Here is a 26020-nt window from a genome sequence, read left to right as displayed (position 1 = left end):
TAAGGAAATAATGAAGCTGTTAGAAAGACAAATGCTTTATAACATTGTGTATTTTCTGTGTTCTTGGTGTTAATAGGTATAATAACTACGTGTATAATTAATATAATTATATTGTTGATTACACACATTTACCTATTATGTAAACAAATAAACAGAGACACAATAAGGGCAATATTACCTAAGGTTTTATAGCTAGTGACCAGCAGAGCCAGACTCTGAATCCTGGCTATTTGTAGTCACAGTCCACACATAAACATTTTATAATGCAATATTGTCAGCTCTCAGGCCTGGAGAGCTGCTTGGGTTTCTCCAGGGCTCAAAAGCCAAGGAAAGAGAGTTTTAATTTTTTTTCTTAAATAGGTGGTTGGTTAAAGGAAGCTGTAAGTGGAAGAAGTTCTATTTTAGCTTATGATAATGAAAAGGAAACATAGAATCAGAATCTGAGGGGTTAAGACAGTGTGTCTCTACTGTTGGTCTTTGAAATGCCCGATATAGCCTCATTCTGGATATCTTATTTGAGTGTGTGTGTGTGTGTGTGTGTGTGTGTGTGTGTGTGTGCTGATCCTGTGGGATTGACCTTGTGCTCTAGGCACTGTCCCTGAGCTTTTAAGTGTTCAAGGCCTAGTGCTCTACTACTTGAGTTACACCTCCACTTCTGGCTTTTTGGTGTTTAACTGGAGATAAGAATCTCATGAACTTTCCTGCTCTGGCTGGCTTTGAACCCAAATCCTCAGAACTCAGTCTCCTGGGTAGCTAAGATTACAGATGTTAGTCACAGCAGCTGTTTCATACTGGATACATTTAAATCAGTCTAATTCCCAAGATATGGATTCAAAGCTCCTTTAAATGGAATTCTCTAGTAACATTTAGTTGTAAGAAAGAGATCAATAAAGGAGGAAGCTCAAAGAAGAGGAATGAGTGGCCATGACACAAATTACATTTCTCAATCAGGAAGAAAAATGCAGTAATGAGTACATTTTCAGGACCATCTGTTTGTATTCTAATGTGCGCTGGGAAAGAACTTAATTGCCAGCCCAAGAGACCAATCAAAGTCTTACGTTTTCAGCCATATCTTAGAGATTTTCATCGATCTACTAGTCCTAAAATCAAATAGCTTCTTTGCTGTAAACCTAATTCTGGTTTCTGTGAGGAAGACTTGAGCATCATAGGCAATTTGAAAAGAGAGTCCCTCTGTGTAGTGACAGAAGACTGTGTGCACAATTTCTGCCTGTTTATACTTGCCCTTCAAACTTAAGAACACTGTGTTTGTAGATGTAGTGCACTTGACTATGATGAGTTATTAAATAGAGATTCTTATATGTATTGACTTATTTCATGATTTATTTTATTATTTTATTTGTGCATGCCAATTAAAAGAGCTCTACCACTTAACTCTATGCCTATCCCGTGTTATAAATATAAATTTTCATTCAAGCATCCTTATCCTACCAAAATGACAGGAACTGAATTTATAAGGTCTTAAGACTGTGTTTGAAAATAAAGAGCATCTTTATTAATTTTTGAGGCATAGTTTCCCTTGTTTGTAACAATTAGAGTATGCCCATAAGTGTACATGAGAACCTGATGGATGGTAAGGGGCAGATAATTACACTTGGGCATGATTAATTAGATAGCACAGTGGACATTCAGACAGTGAGAAGGGGGATTGGGGGATGTTCTTAGGAGAGGATCAAAGGGTTCAGTGGCTGTGTCCACATGATCATATAAGATCATAAAAGCCACAATGCCATGTTGGGCTTTTTCTGAGTGGTTTATTTGAAATAAGAGTCTCATGGACTTTTCTGCATGGGCTGGCTTTGAACTTGGACCCTCAGATCTCAGGCTCCTCAGTAGCTAGGATTACAGGCATGAGCCACTGATGCCCAGTTTAAATTGACTTTTTAAAAAAAACAACAATTAAAAATAGAAATGTCTCCAGAGATAGCAGTGGCAGCTTTCCAAGTTTCCATCATTTCCAGCCTCACAAAATAAGCTCTCAAACTGAGGATATCTTTTAACGATCTTTCAGCCACACATTCAAGGGATAAATGAGAGTGTAAGTCAGGCAGTGTCTTTCCATGTGTTATGTTTATGAAGCAATAAATTTCACAAAGCAAAGAATACCCACTGTATGGGTGCAAAACATTGAAGCTAAGTTTGTGGGTTGTGTGGCCTTACCATCTAAGCCTTAGTTTCCTCAATAAAAATCCAAAAACTATTAAGAAGTAAGCAGCAAGTCAGTTCTCAAGAATTGCCACAATGTGTTTCTTGGATAAGAGTGACTCCTCCTGCCTTGGTGTAAAATACTCTCTGGCTATGGCACTTTACTTCCTGTGCTCAGCTGAGCAGAGCACATTGCTAGTCCCCTGGTCCCCGGGCCTCCCCTGGAGGCCCGGAGGGTTAAGACTTACCAGCCCAGTTTCCATTACAAAGCCAAACTCCACTGCGGCAAATATTTGAAAGCAAGCATGTAAAATCTCAGGGAGTTCAGAATTAGCAGGTGGGATTACTCATTGTCACCCAACATGAAACAAATTCATATGTTTTTAAAGTGTATATTTTATAATGAGACGTCATTCATTTTTGGAGATATTTTATTATATTCATGAGACGATTTCAAGAGAAAGAATTATTTAATCATGAGTTAACATTTAAATAATAAATTGTAACTTGGGAGCTGGGTGTTGGTGGCTCATACTTGTAATTCTCACTACTCAGGAGGCTGAGATCCGAGGACTGCAGTTTAAAACCAGTCTGAGCAGGAGTCTGTGAGATTCTTACCTCCAATTAACCACCAAATAGCCATAGTGAAGCTATGATTTAAGTGTTAGAGCACCAGCTTTGAGCAGAAAAGTTAAGGCACAGTCCCCAGGCCATGCTCAAGTTCCAGGCCTGGCACAAAAAAAATAGATAGGTCAATGAATGGATAGATAGATAGATGAATACTACATAAAATTAAGTGAATAATGAAATATTTCTTTGAGAACTTTGCCATTACCTTTAAAGAAATAATGAATAAGTCGTCATACATTTGTTCAGAAAGTATCCAAAGGAATCATAGTTATTTTTCTCTTGCTTTATAATTTTCTTTAGGAGCAATAAATTAAACCCTTTTTATTTTAAAATAATGAAATACTTTGCCCTTTGAATAGCTGGTTGCTAATAAGATTACAGTAAATCTCTTAATCCCTCAGTACTTATTGTGCTATAAATTGTTAAAGACACAAATTCCAAAGATACTGAGGTACAAGTAAATTACATTTAAATGAAAAAAGTATATGTACTTTAGCATACATCATTGCAAGTAAGTTGTAGAAACCAGCAAACCCCAAATGTAGATAATGGAATAGCCCATTTTCTTCTGAGAAACATACTCTACACAGCCTTTCTTTGCCCTGGGTCTTTAAGAAAATAATTTTCTAAATAGCAACTTTGAGGCTTTATGTTGATTCTAGTTAACTACGGATTTATCAGATTTTATTTTTCTTAATGCATATAACTTTTAATTTTCAAATAATTTAAGATGTATGAGAGGTGGCAAAAATAATACAGAGGATTTCATGTGCTTCACCTAGTTTTTGCCCAAGATAACATTTATATAAAACCATAATACTTTATCATAGCAGGAAATTGGAATTGGTCTAAAATTTCTACCCTGTGGATTTACTCAGATTGTGCCAGCTTTTATATGCACTTCTTTTATTTGTGGTACAGTTTTGTGAAATTTTATCACATATTTGTAAAATGCCTTTCACAATCACTATATAGAAAAGTTCCATCCTCACAAAGGACCTACCACCCTGGCAGAGTAATGCCCAGCTCCCTGTTTCAAGCCACAGGCCCATTGCCCAGCCCTATGATTTGTCATTTCAAAAACATTACATAAATGGAGTCACACTGTGAATAAACTCATTCTTTCAGAATGGCTTTCTGTAGGCAGCATTACGAATTTGAGATTCTCAGTTATTGTGTGTATGCATAATCTGGCCTTTTTATTGCTGAGTATTATTCATGTACTAAAGTTTATTCAACACTTGAAAGATCTTTTCTTACAAATAGAAGTTCTAGGGATCATTATGCACAGGTTTCTGTACATCATGAATTCTAATTTGTCTAGGATAAATACTCAGAGTTATAATGATGGGTTGCATAGAAACAGGTTTAGTTTAGCTTTATAAGAAACTGCCCTGTCCATTACTGGAGGGGCTGCTAGAATGTTCTGTATACCAACTAGCAATACTGAGAAGATAATCTCTCCATGTCTTTATCAGCACTTGATTTAATCTGTCAGGTTTTCTTACTTTCATTGTAATAGGAAAAGACTAGAGAGGGATGTAAGCATAGTGGTTTTAATTTTCATTACAAAAAAGAATATTCACCGTCTTTCAAAATATGTATATATTATTTTTACTATAAAGGTGATGCACAAAGGAGTTAATGTTACCTAAGTCAGGTAATGAGTACGTTTCTTTTTGGATAATATCATCCCTTCGTTTGTTCTCTTCTGTTTTTTCCCCTCCGATCCCCAACCACAGTTGTGTCATTCAATTTTTTGTGAGTCTATATATCATACATATATCTTATTTAGTCATGTGTTCAATTATCTTGCATTTTTATAATATGTAATTTTTTCTGTTCTTGAATTTATAGTTTTGGGGTTGTTTTTGTTTTTGTTTTTTGCCAGTCCTGGTGCTTGAACTTGGGGCCTGAGCACTGTCCCTGGCTTCTTTTTGCTCAAGGATAGCACTCTATCACTTAAACCACCAGCACCACTTCTGGCCTTTTCTATAGATGTGGTGATGAGGGGTTGAAGCCAGGGCTTCATGTATACAAGGCAAGCATATTCCCAGGCCCTTGAATTTATAGAATTTTTACATATTATGAAAATAGATTATCTGATAGCCATGTCATTTGGAATATTTTTCCCAACTGATGACATTAATTTGTAGTTTCTTATTTTTGGATGAAAAAATGGTTTTAATTTTAATGATGTCTGAGCTACTGATACGTGCACAGATTAAGCATTGCTAGCTTAAATTAGTTGACCTTACTAGAATTTAGCGTAATAGGTAGCACGAAGCATTTTGAGTTCTTAGGTTGGGTTCAAGTCCTATAATTCTAGAAATAAAGGGGTTATAACCTTTATGTAGGCCTGTGAACTCTGTACTAACTCTGAGTGGCAAAGACATTTGTTCCTGCTTTCTCTTCAATTTAGGTTGTAGTTATATTATAAGTTAAGATCCATTTCTATGAATATTTTATAAATTGTGATGGTTAGGCTGAATTTATTTATTGGCATGATGTTTGCCTGTGAATATTTAATTGTCTCACCACCATTTATTGAAAAGCCTTTCTCCATTTAATTGTCTTTCAAACCTTATCAGATGGGTCTGTGTGGGTCTACTTCTGAACTCTGTTCTGTTCTTTTGATCTGTGTATACTCTTTTGCCAGCAACATCACAATGGCTAGCTTTTATAACTCTCTAGTAAGTCTTAATATTGGGAATATAGTAACTCAAATTTTTTCATTCAATAATAATAATAATAATAATTTTTTTTCTAATAATTTGTAGGGTGAGGGCATCTATATCTACAAAAAGCTTGCTAAGATTTTCAGAGGAATGCATCAAATCTAAGCATCACTTGGGGAAGTTTGAACATCTTTACTTATCTGAATTACTGAATCTTTCATTCTATGAACATGGTATGTCTCTTTATTTGTTTGTGTTTGTAGTTTTAACATACAAAAACTGCACAAGGGGCTGGGAATATGGCCTAGTGGCAAGAATGCTTGCCTCATATACATGAAGCCCTGGGTTCAATTCCTCAGCACCACATATATAGAAAAGACCAGAAGTGACGCTGTGGCTCAAGTGGCAGAGCGCTAGCCTTGAGCAAAAAGAAGCCAGGGACAGTGCTCAGGCCCTGAGTTCAAGGACCAGAACTGGCAAAAACAAAACAAAACAAAAACTGTACAAGTTTTGAGTTTATACTTAAGGGTTGTAATTTAGGAACTATCATAAATTAATTGTACTTGAAATTTCAATTTCCATTTGCTTATCTATGAGCATTTTCCTTCTATTTTCTGACATTGTCACCTCTTTTACTTAGAGGAATTTTCTTGTATATTTTTCAAGATATGTTTAGACAATTATCTCTGAGTGTAGGAGTGCATTTATTCCTTCATTTTGCATCGGTATGCTCTTCCTTATGTTTTTGCTGCTGTTTTTGTTGTTTTTGGTCTTATTTTGCTAAGTTGGGTTTGTGGTATAATGCTGAGTTAAGTGAGAAAAATACCTATGCAAGTATTTGTAAATTGTTTTGTTTACTTTCTAAGATCTTGGATGCATTTTTCTATAATAATGGGATATACTTTGGATGATTTTTAATGATTCATGGTTGTGCAGGTTTGTTTTATGGATGTAAGATGCCTGGACAAAGAATCTTAGTAATCTTTGTGCACTTGAAAATGTACACTATAGAACTGTATGGTGGCATGTTCTGTGATTGTCCATGTGATCTTCTTGGTTAGTGGTATTGGTTTTGATTTTCATCCTTGCTGATATGATTTTTTTTTTTATTTTTATTTTTTGGCCAGTCGTGGGCCTTGGACTCAGGGCCTGAGCACTGTCCCTGGCTTCCTTTTTGCTCAAGGCTAGCACTCTGCCACTTGAGCCACAGCGCCGCTTCTGGCCGTTTTCTGTATATGTGGTGCTGGGGAATCGAACCTAGGGCCTCGTGTATCCGAGGCAGGCACTCTTGCCACTAGGCTATATCCCCAGCCCCCCTTGCTGATATGATTTTAATTGTTTAATTTCTGTGTGGTAGGGATGCATCCCAATTGCATCACTGGGCTACTTTCTCAGGTACTGTCTGGTAGTCTTAACGACAGCTCAGAGATGGGTTTGGAAGTCCTTAATGAACAGCATGCCTCCTTTCAGTTCTCCCATTTTTGCTCTGTTGATCTTGAAGCTTTGTTTCTTGGTACTCATCCACTTAGCCTTCATACATCTGATTGATTGCTTGACACCTAATGATTTTCCTTGTTCTGAATTCTGCCTTGTCTAACCTTAACATAACATCCAGGCATTCTCACATTAGTGTTTAAATGAACTTTCTTCTTTTTCCTCATCTGTAACCTACTTACATCATTATATTCAAAGCATTTCTTATTGATTATATGTCTCTGTGTGTGTTCAATGAATTTTTAATGAATTTTGAAAGTTTTATTTGTGGCTCTAGAAAATATAATTTAATTAACCTGTTGATATGTTAGAATGGAAATATCTATTAGTGGACTAATGGGTGGGAAACCATGCTAATCTTTGTTATCAATAGATAGCAAAGCTCAGGGCCAAGGGAAGATGGCCCAATGAAACTACTTCTGTGAGTGTGTTAGTGCAGGCTTGGGGATGGCTGAAAAGCTCAGCTGGTATCTATTTCAAAATGGATTTGTCTCAGCATATATTTGTTATAACTTTATTTTTCAGGATGCTATTGGGAAAAGAGATGTGAAAATTCTTATCATATAAAAATGCAGAATCAAAGCCAGTTCATACCTCTAAACCTAGCAACTCAAGAGGCTGAAATCTGAGGATCACAGTTCAAAGCCAGCCTGGGAAGGAAATGTCATGAGACTCTTATCACCAATTAGTCATCAGAAAATCAGAACTGGCACTGTGGTTGAAAGTGGTTGAGCAAAAGAGCTCAGGGACAATGCTCAGGCCCTGAGTTCAAGCCCCATGATCAACAACAACAAACTGCAGAACCAAAAACCCAATGAGATTAGGTACAAGAGGCTCATGCCTTTAATTATAGCTAAGATATGATCATGGGCAGAAAAGTCCATGATACTCTAGTCCAATTAAGCAGAAAAATTGGACTGGAGTCATGGCTTATTTGGTAGAGCCTCATTTTGTGAGCAAGAATATTGGTGAGTTTGTCAAGTCCTGACTTCAAGTCCCAGTACTGGCACAAAGGTGGTGATGATGGGAGTGAGAACTAAAGGAGGAGAGGAAATAAAGAGAATTTTGTAGAATAAAAAATAGGATATTTAAAAATTCTCAGTTATGACTTATCACAGAAAGATCTCCTTTTTCATTTGTCAAAGATCTCAGCAATCAACAGCTTTCCCGTTCTCTGTCATGGAGGAGGGTGGTCACTGGGTTATTCTTGCTTCTTGGTTTACTCCTCTATGTCCATTTATCTATCATGCAGATTCACAAACGCAAAGCATTTTCCATTCTTGTTCTAGCAGTTACCATTTCAAGATTCCTTATTCAATACCTTTTCTTCTCCATTTACATCATATTAAAAAGGCAATTTAAAAGTTTAGTCAAAGACTTCAGCAGCTGCAGATGCTGATGTTACGTGCTGAATTAATCTGGGAGCTGCAATTCTGTGAACTGATGCATGGATGAGGTCCTCTCTGGTAGGAAGGGAAGGGATGCCGAGCCTGCAGAAGGGCATATTGATCTATTTGCCTTTGTGCTGCAGTGCTTGGCTGGTCAATTATTTACAGATCACAGAGACAGGGAGAGCCCAGGAACAGGGAAAAGACAAAAGCTGGCATTGTTGTTCTTAGAAATTTGCTTCAGTGATGAAGTAGATAAATTTAAAACATTATTTTGAAGAAAAATTAATGACCCAGTGAGTATCAGCTAAGTTATCTAATCAAGTTCTCTTTAAATAAAAATAATTTTTATATGAAACAACCTGGCATTTTCATGTTATTTTTAGTGGTATTCCAGATATTGAATACAGTCTAGTAAAAAAGTAAAACAAAACAAAACAAAAACCAAAAACCGAATCTTGGTGATGTGTGTGTCTCCCTTGCTACCTTTAAGAGTCATTGTTTCAATAGTTAACTCATTAAAAAGAAAATCTACTATTCAGGTGACAGTTTCTTTTGCTTCCCAAGCAATGTCCCAGGGTTCTAAAAAGTGAATAAAACCTTTTTGAGCTCTCTTATTTTTGTCCTTAGGACAAATTTGATGAGAAATGGTATTACAAAATCGATTACCATTCACAAAACTTGAGTGTCAAATTTGATGAGAAAAGTACTATAAAATTTAATCCAAGAAGTAAAATCACTAAATAAAAAATCACTTAGTTTAACAGTGTTTATGGGTATTGGAAGTAGGAAATTCAAAGGGAATACCAAATTTGAGAGACACAGGGTAAAAAAAGAGAAACAACTACAAAAGCAATACTTGCAAAACTGTTTGGTGTAAGTGAACTGAACACCTGGGGGGGAGGGGGAAGGGAAAGGAGGGGAGGGAGGGGGGTATGAGGGACAAGGTAATAAACAGTACAAGAAATGTATCCAATGCCTAACGTATGAAACTGTAACCTCTATGTACATCAGTTTTATAATAAAAACTTTAAAAAAATCACTTAGTTTTCCTTTGGAGGATCTCTGCTAAGCTATTAAGAGTTAGAGTTGAAATTTAACTTATGGCAGGCTGAATTCAGTGCTGAAATAACTTGGTGCTATCCTGTACGTCTTGGGCTGAACTGAGGTTCTCCTACCCCCAAAGTATTAGGTTAAAGATGTGATCTCCAGTGTGACTATACGTGGAGATAAGGCCAGTAAGGAGTATTTGGGAATTAAGTAAGGTCAAGATAAAGGAGTCTTAAATGAACCTGAATTGTGTCCTCTGAAAATGAAAAAGATACCAGAAAGAAGCAAATGGCATGGACAAAATGGTTGAATGGAGACATAGTGAGCTCTGACTCCCTGTAGTCTAGGGGAAGAGGCAATCATAGAAAACAAACACCCATAACCTAGACATATTGACTCCAGAATTGTTTGGAAAAATGTCTGCTGTGTAAGTCAGTCAGCCTATGGCATTTTGTAACAACACTAAGTCTTATGTGTCTGTGTGTAGGTGTGTTTAAATTTGCCACAGTATCTAGGATCAGTAGAGTCTGAATAAGTATTCACTATGTGTAGGCTAACCAAACATGCTCCGCAACAATTCCGCAGTCTCCAGCCAATCTTATGACAGAAAACTCACCAAAGGTATGACAAAAGCAGCCAATTTCCAGTTTGCCACTGCCCATGGTGCTTGGCTTCTGCCCTATGTGATGGCCGAAGGAGTTCTCAGATGTTTCCAAAAGCCACTGCTCAGAGGTACTGAGAGAGACTGTGACTCAGTAGAGGGGAACCATTATAAAAAGCTAGAAGAGGCCATAGTCAGTTGATCAGTGCAACATCACAGAAGCCATTAGAGAAGCAGAGAATAGACCTGTGAAGTATGCCGAGAACTCTCCAAGAACAAAAAAAGTGGCTATGCACAAAGACATCGGTCTCCTTTCCTAAAATTATATTCAAATTAATCAAATTTTCAGATTAATGTTGGGGCAAATTATTTTGGAATGAGTTCCAATTCCAATACTAAGGAAATACAAATTTAGGGAAGGTCTGTTAAAATCAGAAGCAGGTCAGTGTATTCTATTTCCATTTCTTGTAAGTTAGTTTGTCATGAAGATGTTGATTTGTACCCTTGGTCTACATTGAGTAGCTGGGTAGTTATATGGTTTCGACTAAATACCAAGCAAAGCCCTTCTGGAGGCAGAGCTGGTGGCAAAGTTTATCTGACAGGTGGTTTTCTGGACACAGCATGCTGGCGACTCACTGATGGTTCTGTAGTTCCTCTGGAACAGTTAATCTGGAGTTGATTCCTTGCTGATTCATATTTGTTTTAGAAGAGTGCAATCCCTGAAAAACATTATATCCAGGCAAAGACTTTTCCCTGTGCCTTCAAGTATTGTATGTGGTAAACAACTAAGAGTGCCTTATTAAGACTCACAACTGTTTCTAAAACTTTAATCCTAAACAGAATAATGGGATTCACATCGTATATGTCAAAATAGTGTGTGCATCATGTTGATAAGACCTGGAAAATTCTAACAAGAACCAAGATGAGTCTCTAAAAATATGTCAAGTCAGGGTGAGAATATTATACTTTAAAGACACAATACTTCTTTGTTATTTGTCATAGCCACAGGTAAGGTTGCATTTCCACTCTAACACCAATTCCCTTAATTTCCAAGGAGGAATATCATTGGGAAAATGTGTTTAATTACTTATTTCCCACTAGTACTACTATAATCATTTTTTTTCCTATCAGTTGTGGGGCTTGAACTCAGGGCCTGGGTGCTGTTTCTGAGCATTTATGTTCATGGCTAGCTCACTACCACTTTGAGACATAGCTCTATTTCCTGTTTTCTGGTGGTTTACCGGAGATAGGAGTCTCATGGACTTTCTTACCCTGACTGGCTTTGAACCTCAGTCCTCAGATCTCAGCCTCCTGAGTAGAAAGGATTGTAGGTGTTAGTCACTGGTGCCCAACTAGTATATCACTTTTAAGCATTAAGCATGCAACATTTTTTGCAAGTGTACTCTCTAAAGGGTACACACTGCACTAGCCCTGTCCTCTTTCCATTTCTCTCTCTACAAATCAAACATTTGAGCACTGTGCTTAGTTTCTACTCACTCCTTATTCACTTCTTACTATTCAAATGCTCTCTCCTTACGTTTCATGAAAACAGTGATTGTTTATAATGGAACATTTTCATCTTTTAGGCATAGTACCAACCTAAATCCTTTGATCTCTGCATACCACATGAGACTATCAAGCTCAGGGAAGTAATGAGGGAGTTTAAAAGCACAGATTTTTAGAACTAATAAGATAATCAGCAATTCCATGGCTCATAGTACACAAAATAAAGTGCTGGGATAGATTTTTCTTCACGATTATTGAAACTGTCTGTGTTTAAAAAATATTTTTGACATTTAATATAAACGAGATGTAGAAATTCTAAATGCTATGGTTCACTGTGACTTGTCATAGGTTTCTTTTTAATTTTTTTCTTTTTTAGTATCTCATACAAAGGAGTTATTTGTACAAGACAATAATTGTATTGCTGCAGCTGTACAAAGGGTTTGTCATTTAACAAAGCAGTCTATGAATACAATATATCTTGATCAGTGTAACCCTTTTCATCATTCTCACCCATCCTTTCTCACCTATCCCATCCCTTTCCTCACTTTTCTGATTATACATTGAATTTCTGGCTGCATTCTCCCCTTCTTTTCATTCATCTACTCCTTTCCCCTTGACCTCATCCCACCCCTTTTTGAATATCTACTTCATGGTGTTTCATTTTGCTGAACTTTGATTTTAACAGTCTAAGGAAATGCGCTATTTGAGAGCTCCCTTGATTCTACTCTAGTTCAGTTAACACACACACACACACACACACACACACACACACACACACACACACAGAGAGACAGAGAGAGAGACAGAGAGAAAGAGAGAGACTTGCATATCACCTGATGTATTTACTTAAAAGTTTATAAGCTAAATCTAGCTTCCATATGTCAGGGAAAACATGCATCTCTTTTGTCTCTGTGGGACTGATTTGCTTCCCTTAACAAAATGCTTCTGTGGACCTTTAAAACTGATTTGTGTGTTTTTCTTGCTACTTATATTATATCCATGAGAGGGCAGTAGAGTATCTGGTTCAGAAATGAAGAAATTGTGCCCTGGGAAATTCTTAAAAAGGAAAATCTGTATGTGCTGAGTGACTATTAGGATTAGATTAAAAGGATTTCTGTCTTGTCACCTAAGTGCTGTTAGGTAGAAAAGTGAATACTTTTCTTAGTTATACTTGTTCTTAGTTATTCATGCAGTTGTAGGCATTATCTTGTATAATTCCTTTTTATTCATTAATAATAATTTGTGGCAGTATTATTCATAATACTGATCACATGAAAGGTCTATGATGGTTCTTCTTTTTAAAGTCAATATTCTGAGTCCATTCTTTAACTCCAGAAAGAATATTTTTTTTAAGATCTGCTGGGATAAATCTGAATGAATTCAGATGACTTTTCTACTTAATTCTACTTGATCACTTAATATCAATTCTGATCCAGTAAAGTGCCTTCTCCTTTTTCTCCTGGAACCAGAGAAAAAAGGATTTTTTGTAATTTCATATTGTTTATCTAAACACTCCCATAATTTAGTTGGCTCATATCCTGTATAACAAATATTTGTATATCGAGTACAAGAAACCCATTTCACAACCTACTTATCTTAGATGGAAAACTAGAAATTTTTGTTTATTTTTAAATCATATTATGGTCAGTGGTTTTCAACATTTTTCTGTTGTTCTAAAGACTTGATGAAGATAGAGTCCATGAATTCTTTTGCATGCTTCTTGTTTTGTTGACAGGATCTTACTATATAGCTTAGTCAGATCTTGGACTCATAATCTTTCTTCCTCAGCCTCCAAACTACTAAAATTATGACATCAAGCTTGGCTCCTTTTTGAAAATCACGTGTGTGTGGGTGTGCACGTGTGTGCCCATTTCTACACACAAGCTGTGTGATACATGAACATTTGAACTCAAAGCCTTACATTTTTGTTGGCCTCTTTACTTCTCTGCCATTTAAACTATGCTCCAGCCAAGCATTTGTCTGGTTAATTAGAGATGGAATCTTGTGAACTTTTCTGCCTGCAGCTGACTTGAAACTGCAAACCTCCAGGTCCTAGCTTCCTGAGTAGCTAGAATTACAGATGCGGGCCACCAGTGCCTGATAGGTGTTTTTTTTATCTTTGTTATGTCTAATGTTTTCCATGGCTTTTTGCAATACTGTTGAAGCTCTGACAAACCCTACTGAGTCCTTCTACCTGTGACTTCCAGTGGCTAGATCTCTCATGGTTTGTCTAAGGGATTCTTCTGACCATAGGAAAACACACACAGAGCCATGTAGATAAGACAGAGGGTAGATACAGTGCCCAATGTCAGTCCATCTGTGCTGCTATAATAAAATATCTTACACAGGGAGGATTAATTCTTTCAATCCTGGAGGTGTAAAAGTCTAAGGTATAGGCACCAACATTTCATTTCTTGAGGGCATTTTTGATGTGCCTTCACACAATGCAAAGCAGAGGGCAAATGGAGGAGCCAGTCCTGTGCAAAGTTCAGAGGTCAATGCCTTAATCCCACTTGTGACAGAGGGGCCCTAAGGACTTGAACCCCTAAAAAGGCCATGCCTCTCAATACTGTTGAAATGGAAAATGCCAACATGAACTGCAGAGGGACATGGTTACAGCTTGGCAAGCCTTAGCGTACAGCTAATAGGAGTTGATAGTACATCAGCATTACATTGGTGATCCCAGAGGCACAGTTTTACATTCATGGTTTTCCAGTGGCCACTAGTAGGATTGAGCCCAAGTTGCTCAAAACATTAAAGAATTCTGCCCATCAATGCATCTCCCATTGTCTCCTTTTCATTCCATTTCTCTTCTTCTTCCTAGTTTATTTCTCAGAACCAGTTTCCAATAAACTACTTACTCTCAGGTCTTCATCTTTATATTACTTCTGAAAATAACATGAAGTAAAACATGCTATATACCAGGATCCAAATGCACATATGTCAACTAAAGTGATTGATATATGCCAGGGAGATACACATAAATAATAGTTTTACTTAAGCTATCAAATGTTCTTTTCAAAAGAGAATATTTTATATAAAGACTAATCAATTAGTTAAATAGCTAGCATTTTATATTGGTTTACTTAATGCTTTCTCCTCAATTTGTATAAAACCAACTTTTACACTAATTTATTAGGTAGTTGAAATGTTCTGTTCACAATAGTAAGCAGAGGAGAAATAAAAATTTCCCTTCGTATGAAGAAATACTAACTAGTATAGCTATTTTGGCCCCAAATAGAAAACTGATTCTACAGGAAATTGATTCTACAAGGAATTAAATTCAGTGCAAAAGGACTATCTGTGACAGGTTTGTCTCTTTAATCACAATGTAAATGGCTTTGTGAGAAGAAATGAATTAAATAGATGGAACTTCTGTCTAGAATGAGTTTACTTAAGGGATTTCTTCATGTTTTAATCAAAAAGCATACATTATCAGTTTGCAACTTACAATCATTTTATATAATTTATGGATTACATAAACAGACATTACTATTGTTGAATTCATAACCTTAACATTCTGTCATTATAATTTCCATAGTTATATATTCACTGTGAGTAAAAATGAAAAATAACATTTAAATGAAAAACAATATATGACCTAAGACTTTTTCTGAAAAACTGTTAGTATCAAAGTTTTAACCAACATACCAACAAAAACATGAAATTGAGCAATTTCAAATCTACCCTAGTGTTACAATACCTATTTCTACAAAAAATTTCACAACTTTCTCTGTATTTCTTATCAAGTACTATTCATAGTATTATAATATTGTCTGAAACAATATAGAGAAACTTCATTTTATTAAAATGTTTACTGCTTAAAAATTTGTATAGGGGCTGGGAATATGGCCTAGTGGCAAGAGTGCTTGCCTCATATACATGAAGCCCTGGGTTCAATTCCCCAGCACCACATATACAGAAAACAACCAGAAGTGGCGCTGTGGCTCAAGTGGGAGAGTGCAAGCCTTGGGCAAAAAGAAGCCAGGGACAGTGCTCAGTCCCTAAGTCCAAGCCCCAGGACTGGCAAATAAATAAATAAATAAATTGTATAATGATTATGATGGTTGCTGTTGAAGTCTATTTCCTTAAATCTTTGAAGATTTTAAAAACTATTAATATTGTGCTACTTCTCAACTAATATTTTTTATTTTCCTAAATCTGAACATTAAAATATTAAATGATGGAAATTGTGTTTTTTAGTAATAGATATGCTACAGCATAGTATAAAAGAATAATATCACATATATGGAATGAGTATCAATGCAATGATTATACTGTAAGTATAGCAACAATAATAGTCATAGTTTTTCCAAGTGCACAAGACTTCCCCAGAGTTCTCTTCTTGGATTGCTATTGGAAAGACATTAGTCCTCTTTGTAAGTTCAGATATGGAGAAAACAATGACTTTTAAGTATATATTTGTATGCATATATATGTCATATGTGAACCAACACACACATATATATAGACACATATATTTATGTATATATGTATCAGACACTATCAGTATTCATGTAAGTATTCATATTTTAAATATGCAATTGTATATGGAAACCAATAAACATATTGCCAATATAAATGGTTATACAGCCTTTAATTTTAAGTAATTTCTGTTAGAAATAGCTATACAAAAACAAATACTATTTTAACATAGCCTCTAATATATATTGGAAATTAATGGGTTTTCTATCTTTCTCCCATTGCTACCAACATTTGACTTTAAATGATCATAGATTTTATGACTGATGTTTGACACATTTCTCCCATCAAATATTTATTAATGCATTTTAATAATGAGCCATTATAACATTTAAATAATCTTGATGATATTAAAGAAAACTAAAAAATAATGCTTTTTTTGGAATTGGTAATCCTGGCTCTAATGAGTAGCTCTAGTATTATTCATATGCCATTCTTTTTTATCTGTGTAAGATAGAACTTGATGTCTTAATCTTAAGTAACACAAATATGCTGTGTGGATACATTCACTTTTGTTACAAAGCCAGATTTTCTTTCTTCCTTTATAGGACACATAAAACATTCAGACAGACAAGTTGTCTTTTTTTATCTTGCCATCATTTGGTCGATTTCCGAGTACTCTCATACCTAGCTTCCAGAAACCTTCCACTTCTATGACCTCTTCTTTCCTGAATTGACCACTGCCCATTTAAGTCTGCACTACTTTGACAAACGGTGATGTCCTATGTATAAAGGACTCCTTTTTACTTGTATAATTTTTTTAGATCTAATTCATTCCAGGGTCTTCATGACTTAACTGAAAGGATGCACAACTGGAGAAATCTATAACCACTGTGCAAAAAGTGCAAATGAAAGTCACTTTTAAAGGACTAGAGCCTTTCCTGAAGGGATCTTCCCCTGTATCGTTTATCTTTTCACATTTATCTTTATGCAACTCACACTAAGAGATAAAGAATGAGAAATCACTCAGAGATAAACCAGTTCAGGGTCAGCAAACAGGCAGCTCTCCAACTGCCATAGCACCATGCTCACTTGCTGAGCCTTGACAGCACTGGAACACCCAACAATGTTCTTGTCAACTCACTTCTGTTTACACTTGGTATGAAAGTGATTTGTAATTTTGAGTTCCAACCTATGCCTTTATCTTCATGAATGATACACAGAGGGGCTAAAAAGAGGAGTACAATTTTCGGTAGTTTGTGGGTATGTCCACTTTTTCTGTCCAATGTGGTATGCTATTCTATCACATGTTTATCTATAGTTGCATAAAAGACCATATAAACTTGGTTGAAAACTGTGTCTATATTTTCATTCTATGATAAAAGTGATAATTGCGTGCCTGCGTACATGAGAAGTTTAAAGAGCAGAAATGGCATTTGTAGACATATGCCAATGCTGTCAGCCTTTGTGAAAATGGAATTCAGTACACTATATCCTCTAAGATTAGTTTTCTGCCTATTTTGCCTGGGTTCATTGCTCTAAATTACATCAACATATATCAAGCCCTTACTGACCTATAAAGAATAATAGGATAAAAGTAACCATCGATAACCACAAGAGCAAATGTTAATATAATATTTGTATAAATGAGTAATGGTGATAAATATAAATATGTTTCTCCATAGCAAATTAAGAATCACTGGAGTGAGTCACTAAAACTGGCACTCAATTCTATAAGCATTTTATGTTCTTCAAACCTTCTGTGCTGTATATTGTTACTTTGTTTTTGCATGTTCTTTGTTTTGCATTTTCATATAGTTAATTGCAGGAAAATGGCCAGTGTAAAATGGTTAATTGCTGCAAAAATTTCTATGGCTCTCTATTAATTCATTTTCCAGACTACAAAACCAGAATTTGTTTGACTTGTAATTTATGCAGAAAGGAGAGACTTGATTTTGCAGCTCACTCTAATCATGTATAAGGGTAATAAATAATACCCTATTAAACAGTCTCGACAGTGTCTAAGTTCAGGAAACCGCCACTTTGCATCTCCATCTTAATTTCCTTTCTTTTGCAATAGCATCTTGATTTCTTTATATCTGATTCAAGCAAATAAATGTGATTGCCAGTCTTTGAAATTAGAGAACAGGATAAGATGTCCGATCAATTTACCCAAGTTATTGCAACCAGCTTCCTTTTTAAATTGTTTGGACTGGTACACCAGCATTAAAACTGATTGTGAGGGTTGGGGTGGCCTAGTGGTAGAGTGCTTTCCTTGCATACATGAAGCCCTGAGTTCAATTCCTCAGTACCACATATACAGAAAAAGCTGGAAGTGGCATGGTGGCTCAAGTGTTAAAGTGCTAGCCTTGTGCAAAAGAAGCCAGAAACAGTGCTCCAGCCATGAGTTCAAGCTCCAGGACTGGCAGAAAAAATAACTGATTGTGAAATCGCCTGTGCTCTTCGCCTTTTGTTGAAGGGGGTCTCTGTCCTATAAATTCAGCTTATTTTTCTTTAAATAAAATGTACACAATAGTGAGCTAACTCCATTTTTTCACTGTCCAGATTTTCATGAATGTTCTGAGCTCAACTATTTGGAAAACAATCAGAAGACATAAAAGAGAAAATAAATAAAAGTTTGAGCTGATGTCTTTTACTTTTTGTGGTTGTCGTTGGTTGTGGGGCTTGAACTCGGGGCCTGGGTGTTTTCTCTGAGTTCTTCTGCTCAAGACTAGCTCTCTGTCACTTTGAGCCACAGCTTCATTTCTAGTTTTTTGAGTGGTTATTTGGAGGTAAGAGTCTCACTGGGACTATTCTGCCCAGGCTGGCTTCGAACTACAATCCTCATATCTCAGCTTCCTGAGTAGCTAGGATTACAGGTGTGAGCCACTGGCCTGGCTTCTTTTACCTTTTTTATGGTTTTAGCTTGCCATTTAGCTTGCTATAACATAGCCTGAGTCCATGAAAGGAAACATGTAGAGAATCATTCCTGCCTTATCAAACTCTCAGGATGGCAAATTAAGAGGATCATTTAATAGCGCTGGATCTATACTTCTGTACCACATCCATGGGCCTCTTTCTGAGGATGAGTACTTTAATCCTTGATGGTCATCAGGGTGGATGGAAGGTAATTCCCCAGTGTATTGGCAATTCCATCAGTGAGGCCTTCTTTCTGCTGTGTCTGATGTGGGTGCCTGGCTCCAGCTCTGTTAGTATCTGTTTGATCTGATTCATTTAAAGCTAGCCTACATATTCAGCAAGTTTACATTGATCAAATTTATAGTCTGAGTAGGTTTAGGCCTTGTAGATATTCCTCCTCATGTCTTGAATCATTCTTAAGTAAATAGAACAGTTGGCGGACTTTGTCTTCAGATTTGGATGGTGTAGGAAAGGGAAAATGGAAGCTAGCATATTGTTCCAACTGCCATTACTACAGATAGTCATCCATTTAGGATAGAATTTGTGTCAACATCTTAGTACCAATGGTGAAATTTGCAACATTTTAACCAACATTTAGCCATAACACCAGAGTGGCCTTGGTCAAACCATGCAGCAAAATGACAAAGCACAGGCCCAGAGCTTTTGTGCACAGCTTTTCATAACCATTAGCAGAATCTTTCTCATGTTTCTTGTCTGTGAGCAGCACCCTCAGTTAAGGCCTGTTGTCTCTGCTAGGTTCCCTCCCTAGCTCTTCAGGCACAATACTGCAGTTCCCCACTTCCCTTCATCATCAGAAACCCAGTTCTGCCTCCAACCCCATCAATCTGGCATGTACTTCCTCGTTTGCCAGACCTGTCTCGAACATCTTTGGCCCTAACATGCTTTATCTTCACTCTCTCAGAAGATACAGGTCCCTCCTCAAATAGTTGAAGTGTTGTCATGAGCATGTTTCTGTGATGCTGGCTATTGTGTGTGCAATCTTAATCTCATGTCTATATGTTAGCAACATCTTATATTTATCCTTGTGTGTCCGTGTGTGTGTGTGTGTGTGTGTGTGTGTGTGTGTGTTTCAAGCCTGGAGGCCAGATTCTGGCCGTCCCTGAGCATCTTTGTGATCAAGGCTAGCACTCTACCACTTGAGCCACAGTGTCCCTTCTGGCATTTTTGGGTTTTTTTTTTTTTTGAGATAATAGTCTCACAAGAACTTTCTGCCCAGACAGGCTTTGAACTGCAATTCTCAGATCTCAGCCTCCTGAATAGCTAGGATTACAGGCATGAACCACCAGATCCTGGCTATGTCCATTTTTATAATGCGTGGCATAACTGTGACTAAGAAATTATTGGCTGGGAATGTGGCCTAGTGGTAGAGTGGCTGCCTAGCATGCATGAAGCCCTGGGTTCGATTCCTTAGCACCAAATATACAGAAAAAGCCAGAAAAGTGGCGCTGTGGCTCAAGTGGTAGAGTGCTAGCCTTGAGCAAAAAGAAGCCAGGGACAGTGCTCTGTCCCTTAATTCAAAGCCCAGGACTGGAAATATGTGTGTGTGTGTGTGTGTGTGTGTGTGTGTGTGTGTGTGTGTGTTACTGAGTAAGTGAGTAGAAGGATAGATGATGGGTGGACAAATGGATGGGTAGATGAATACACAAACGGACTTTTGTATCTGTTTACACACATATACATGTATATACACACATATAAACATGCATGTATTTGCATATGTGTTCATATATACACAGATATACATGTATACGTATAAGTATATACACATACAAGTGTGTGTATGTCTTACTGCCACATCTTGCTTTTTCTCATATAAAGAAGTTGAGGTCTTTAAGGCCATGAAGAAGAACATACATGATAGGTGTAGAATTCATGTTTTTTGAATAAGAAACAAAACATCCTAGAAGTAAGCCACACATTTAGTTTTTCAGAAAAAAATTGTGGATGGGAATGAAAGATATCACTAATAAACATAAAGCAAGGAAAAATATATATCCTTCATGAATTCAATGTGCATACATAGGCAAACACACCAATATTCCAGATTATTTTCTATCTTGGTCTATTTTCTACTACAGTGACAGAATACCCAATACAGTAATTTATTTATTTATTTTTTTAATTTGGTGATCTTTCACTTTTTATTTATAGTTACAATGCACTCCGGCACTGTGATCTTCAATTTTTGCTAAGGTACAGTCTCACAGTGTAAGTCTTCTTGTTCATTCCTGTGCTTTGCTAAGGGGTTTTGAAGGCAGGTTTAGTTTTGCCTCTTCACTAAGTAAGTATGGTGTTTACTGAGTATCATTTAAAGGGCTATAATATTTTCTAAAATGTCATATTTATGATAAGCTAGAAATGAATAGAGAGAAGAATGTCTATCAGTTAGAAATAATAACAAGGTTCAAAATATTACAATTTTTTCTAAATTACAAACAATAATAAACATACAATAATGAGATAAATTACATGAAGAATATACAATTACTAGATAATGGAATCTGTAGAATTAACTCATCTACCTTTGGATTATGAGTTTCCTAGACATAATATTTTTCTCCAGTACTTACTTCAAGAAATTTGTCTACACAGCATGTATTGACTTCAACCAATACAGTAATTTATAAAACACACACACACACACACACACACACACACACACACACACAGAAATTTATTTCTCATGGATCTGGAGGTACAAGCATCAAACAAGTCCTGTTCATTATGTTTTCTCATAGTGGCAGTTGGAAGAGTAAGGGCATGAAACACTGCTATGATGCTTCTTTTAAGCCAAAGTTTACCTGGTCCACAGAGGATGAGCTATCTTGGTCTAAGTCACCTGTTAAAGGCCCCACCTCCCAACACTATCATGTCAGCAATACCTGAATTTTGGAGGCAACAGATGTAAATCATATCCATCCTTATATATCTACATAAACCAGCTTTTTAATTATTACATTGCAAATAGAAACATATGCATAGACAAATAATCTACATATAATTGATATCATATAGTACATACACATAAGCAAAAAGACTAGAAGGAATTATAGCAATTTTTATGAATTATCTATTGATAAAATAAATCAATATTTTAATGCATACTTTTATATAGTTTTCTTGCAGTATCTATATGTTATAATTTAAATAAAGTTAGGAATATAATCTTTAAAGAGGTTGTTTCTTACATATTATGTTTCTATTTGCATATGAAGCACTTAAATATCAGCTGACCCCATTATATTTTAGAAAAACTCAGAATGTCTTTTTTAACTTGATAATTTCTTTGTATAATCTCCAATTTCCTCTCCTACTTTTTCCTTTCCCTCTGTTCATTTTATAATCCCCACTTTCAGAAAGAACCTAGAAGATTTGACATAATTTTCTGACAAAAGGAGACTGTCTTTTAAAAACTGTAATTGCAAGTTTCTGGCATAAATAGATAAGGTAGCCATATCAGTGAGACCTGCTGGGAGCTCCTTTCAGAGAGCTGTGAAAGAATGACAATTCCCAGAGCGAGTTGACCCTGCTTGTAGAGAATGAGTATCCCAGTGGCCATAGGCATCATAATGTGTCTGGATCATAATGACACATGGTCTCACCTATATTGACAACTACTCTGAAGGGGTCAGGCTTCACAGCATTCGGTTAAAGCAAGTTAAAGACCCAGATGGGTCACAGGAGGCAACTGAAGGAGTTTCTGGAGGATAAGTCTAACTGTAGGAGTTAAAACTAACAAGTACAGGACAAGAGGTCAGGCCTTTGGCTACTGGGCTTAGGTCAGGGCTGGTATTACAGAAGTGTGTGTGTGTGTGTGTGTGTGTGTGTGTGTGTAAGAGAGAGAAGAAAGACACCCACACAGAGAGCGCAACAGAGACTTAAGCTGACTTGTCAGATCATAAATTATTATAGAAGATACTTTCAAACCAAAGTCATATCAGGCAAAAGAATGATACTCACTTTCCAGACACAGAAACATGAGGAGAGGACCCTGTTATATGCCCCTTCACCATCTCTCTTACACAAGATTGAGCCTGCTGGATTACATATTTAGGCCTTTCAGTGAGACGTAGGAGGATAGTCACTAACTGGCTGACCATACCAATTTCCTCATGACTAATTGGGACATAAATTTCCCTCCACCTCATATAAATATCATGTCAAAGAAACAATGCATGCTTCATGCATAGGTTTGTCACTGGGGGTGGAGCGAAGAGGGGAAACCTGATGATGGTTGATAATCAATTCCCTTATGATGTAATGCCAGTAGTATTCAACAAAATCAAGATATGTCATGGGGATTTTTACAACTACAAACACAAGGGAATCCACTAAGTTGATCGAATTAACGGAGACTCAGGCTGAAATCTGAGGGTCTGTGGCTATCCATGAATTTTTGGGGTCATGTACCATGTAAAGAATGACAGAGTGTGACATTCTTTCTATTGCTAAAAGTTATTTATGATGTCTTATCATGATCCAACAAATACAATGCTTATTTAGACAAGTACACAGTTTATGAAATGAATGGATGATTAGTTTTATGTGTCCATGTACTTAGTCACAAGATCCCCAAATAGCTGGTTCCACATTATTTCTAGATGTTTTTGTTTCTGGAAGAGATTAGCTCTTGAGTTGGTGGCTGAGTCTTCCATTTGACCCTCTTCTGTGTGGGTGCTCATGGTCTGGTCCACGGTCTACCTAGGTGCCTGCATACAGCCCAAAGGCAGAGGTGGTATGAGTTTCTTTCTTTCCTCTCTAGTGGGGCTAGGAAGTCGATCATATCTGCCCTTTGCTCCCCTGGTTCTTAGTGCTTGAAGCTGGACTGTGTTCTCTGACATCTCTGGGTTTCAGGAATTTGAGCTACATAGACAAAAGATGGTGGGAACCTCCCAGTCTCCACTGTCATGTCTTCCCTCCCTCCATCCTTTCCTCTCTCAGTCCTCCTTTCACCCTCCATCTTTCCCTCTTCCCCTCTCAGTCCCGCTCTCCTCTCATCTCTTCCTCCTTCCCTCTTTCTCTGCCCACCTGCTTTTGTGGAGAACGCTGGGTCAACAGAAGTCATCTCTGAAGAAAATAGGTAATCCCCCATGGCTTTGTTCTAGGTGTACTAACTGTACATCATTTGGTTCTTTTATTCTCAATAGAAAAAAATATTTTAGCAATAGTATTTCCTGCTTCAGGTACACTGAAAATTACATTTCCCTCTACTCACCTCTCATACTCCTTCTGCCTGTAAACAAACACATAAGTAAGTGTACATAATATATGTGGTGCCTGAGAAAAGACTATAAAGGCAAATACAAAGGTATCCTTATTGCGCATCTCTTCAAAAGGGGATTCCTTTTGATTGTTAAAACTGCCTCAGCTTTCAGCATGGCAGCAGCTTTAGTCTTTTGTCCTACTGCATGTTGTGACACATGGCAACGGACTTCAGTAAAACATTGGCCATCTTCACAGCGCGCCTACTGCAGCCGCAGCTGACACTGTTCCTCTGGGGAAAGTTGCCTGGGAGTTACTGCACTCCCAGCCACAGGCTCTGTCTTTATTTCCAACAATAGACTACTAGGCTGCACACCTCATGGAACACAATGGGATTCGTACTTGCTAGATGGTGCAATTTATCTCCCATAACGATTCTTTATTTTCTAGTGCTTTTGATTGGAACAATTTTTCTTTTTAGTATGGGTTTAAAAAAAAAAGACTAACAACTTCAGGTTCCTTTTTATGCCCCTATTTCATGTTGTAGTTTTATGTAGGAGGCAATAGAAATTCATAATTCTAAAAAAGAAAAAGGAAGAAGTGGGAAGAACACGTATACATTTCCAGTAGGGAATGTATGCCAAGCTCAAGGGGTTATAAAATATTGAATCAACCACTTACAGGTAGTGAAATAGAAGAAAAAGATGTGTGGAAAGAATGAAGAGAAGGATGGAAGGGAGGAAGAAAGAAAGGAAGAAAAAAAGAAGGAAGAAGGGAAGTAAGGAAGGAGAAAGAGCTGCAGAAAGTCATCATTAGTCTTCTCTAAAGCAGAGCAAGTAGATGCCTGACTGTGAAAAAAGTGATGTAACTCTCTTTTTCCTAGTCCTCTTAGAAAGCAGGACATTGTGGAAGGAGGGGCCTTAGTGCTCACAAAGGAACAGAGGAAGCTTCAGACATACCTACCAGAAGCCACGTGGACTTGGTGGTGGTGACTTCATCCACCATCCATGCCTTGTGTAAGGAGCTGGACTAGTTTTACTCCAACATAATTGTCCAACATAAATAAGACAAAAATGAAGTTCCCTACAGATCTCCCACTCTCTACATGGACAGGAATTTTGTTTTAATGCATTTTTATTTACTATGACTTATGTATATAAAATTTGTGTATATAAAATGGATATTATGTATATGGTAGATAAAATGTATGTTCTGCATAATATATCCATATAATAAAGAATAATGTCTGATGATAATAACTTTTATATCACTAAAGTAAAAACTGATTTGCCTATCAAAGCTGGCCATGGGAATGAGATTATATGTCTGTAAAATGTCAGTTGATTGGAAGATAGAAATAGAAAGTTCAAGGTTAACCCAGGCAAATTGCTTAGTGTGTGTGTGTGTGTGTGTGTGTGTGTGTGTGTGTGTGTGTGTGTGTGTGACAGAGAGAAGAGGAGGGGGGAGGGAGAGAGTACTGGAGCTTGATCTCAGGGCCTAGGTGCTTTTCTTTGGCATTTTTTGCTCGTTTAATGCTTCACCTCTTGAGTCACAGCTATACTTCTGCCTTTTAGTGGTTAATTGAAGATAAGTGTCTCATGGACTAACCTGCCTGTGTTGAATGTGAAATTACCTTTCCTGTATATGGTCTGTTATTTGGACATGCGTGTTATGACAACTCAATTTTCCAAACATATACTACTGGCTTTTGTTATAATAAGATATTACTTACCCAAGTTATTGTTAACCCTCACATGTTACATTTGGGATCACAAGAATCTCCCAAAAAAGTGTGCACTGGAGTTACAAAACAGTCATCAGTTTTAGTTTTGTGGAGTACTCAGTCCCACAAAAAAAGTGTGGATCACCTCTGGATCATCAAAATGCAAAGAAGCATTTAAAATAAACCAATGAAAAGAATTTCCTCAGATTTAATTGGAAAGACT

At 36.9% G+C, this 26020-nt stretch overlaps 1 long non-coding RNA gene across 1 annotated transcript; it reads left to right on the top strand.

Moving 5' to 3' along the window:
- The first annotated feature begins 5071 nt into the window (after positions 1 to 5071).
- On the top strand, positions 5072 to 21786 carry LOC125358653. Its single transcript, XR_007212351.1, has 4 exons — positions 5072 to 5146; positions 6307 to 6311; positions 16011 to 16019; positions 21775 to 21786. It is a non-coding gene; the product is annotated as an uncharacterized LOC125358653 (long non-coding RNA).
- Positions 21787 to 26020: the final 4234 nt, after the last annotated feature.

The sequence above is a fragment of the Perognathus longimembris genome, chromosome 10, assembly GCF_023159225.1.
Source record: "Perognathus longimembris pacificus isolate PPM17 chromosome 10, ASM2315922v1, whole genome shotgun sequence".
NCBI lineage: Eukaryota > Metazoa > Chordata > Mammalia > Rodentia > Heteromyidae > Perognathus > Perognathus longimembris.
This window is presented reverse-complemented; position numbering and strand designations above follow the sequence as displayed.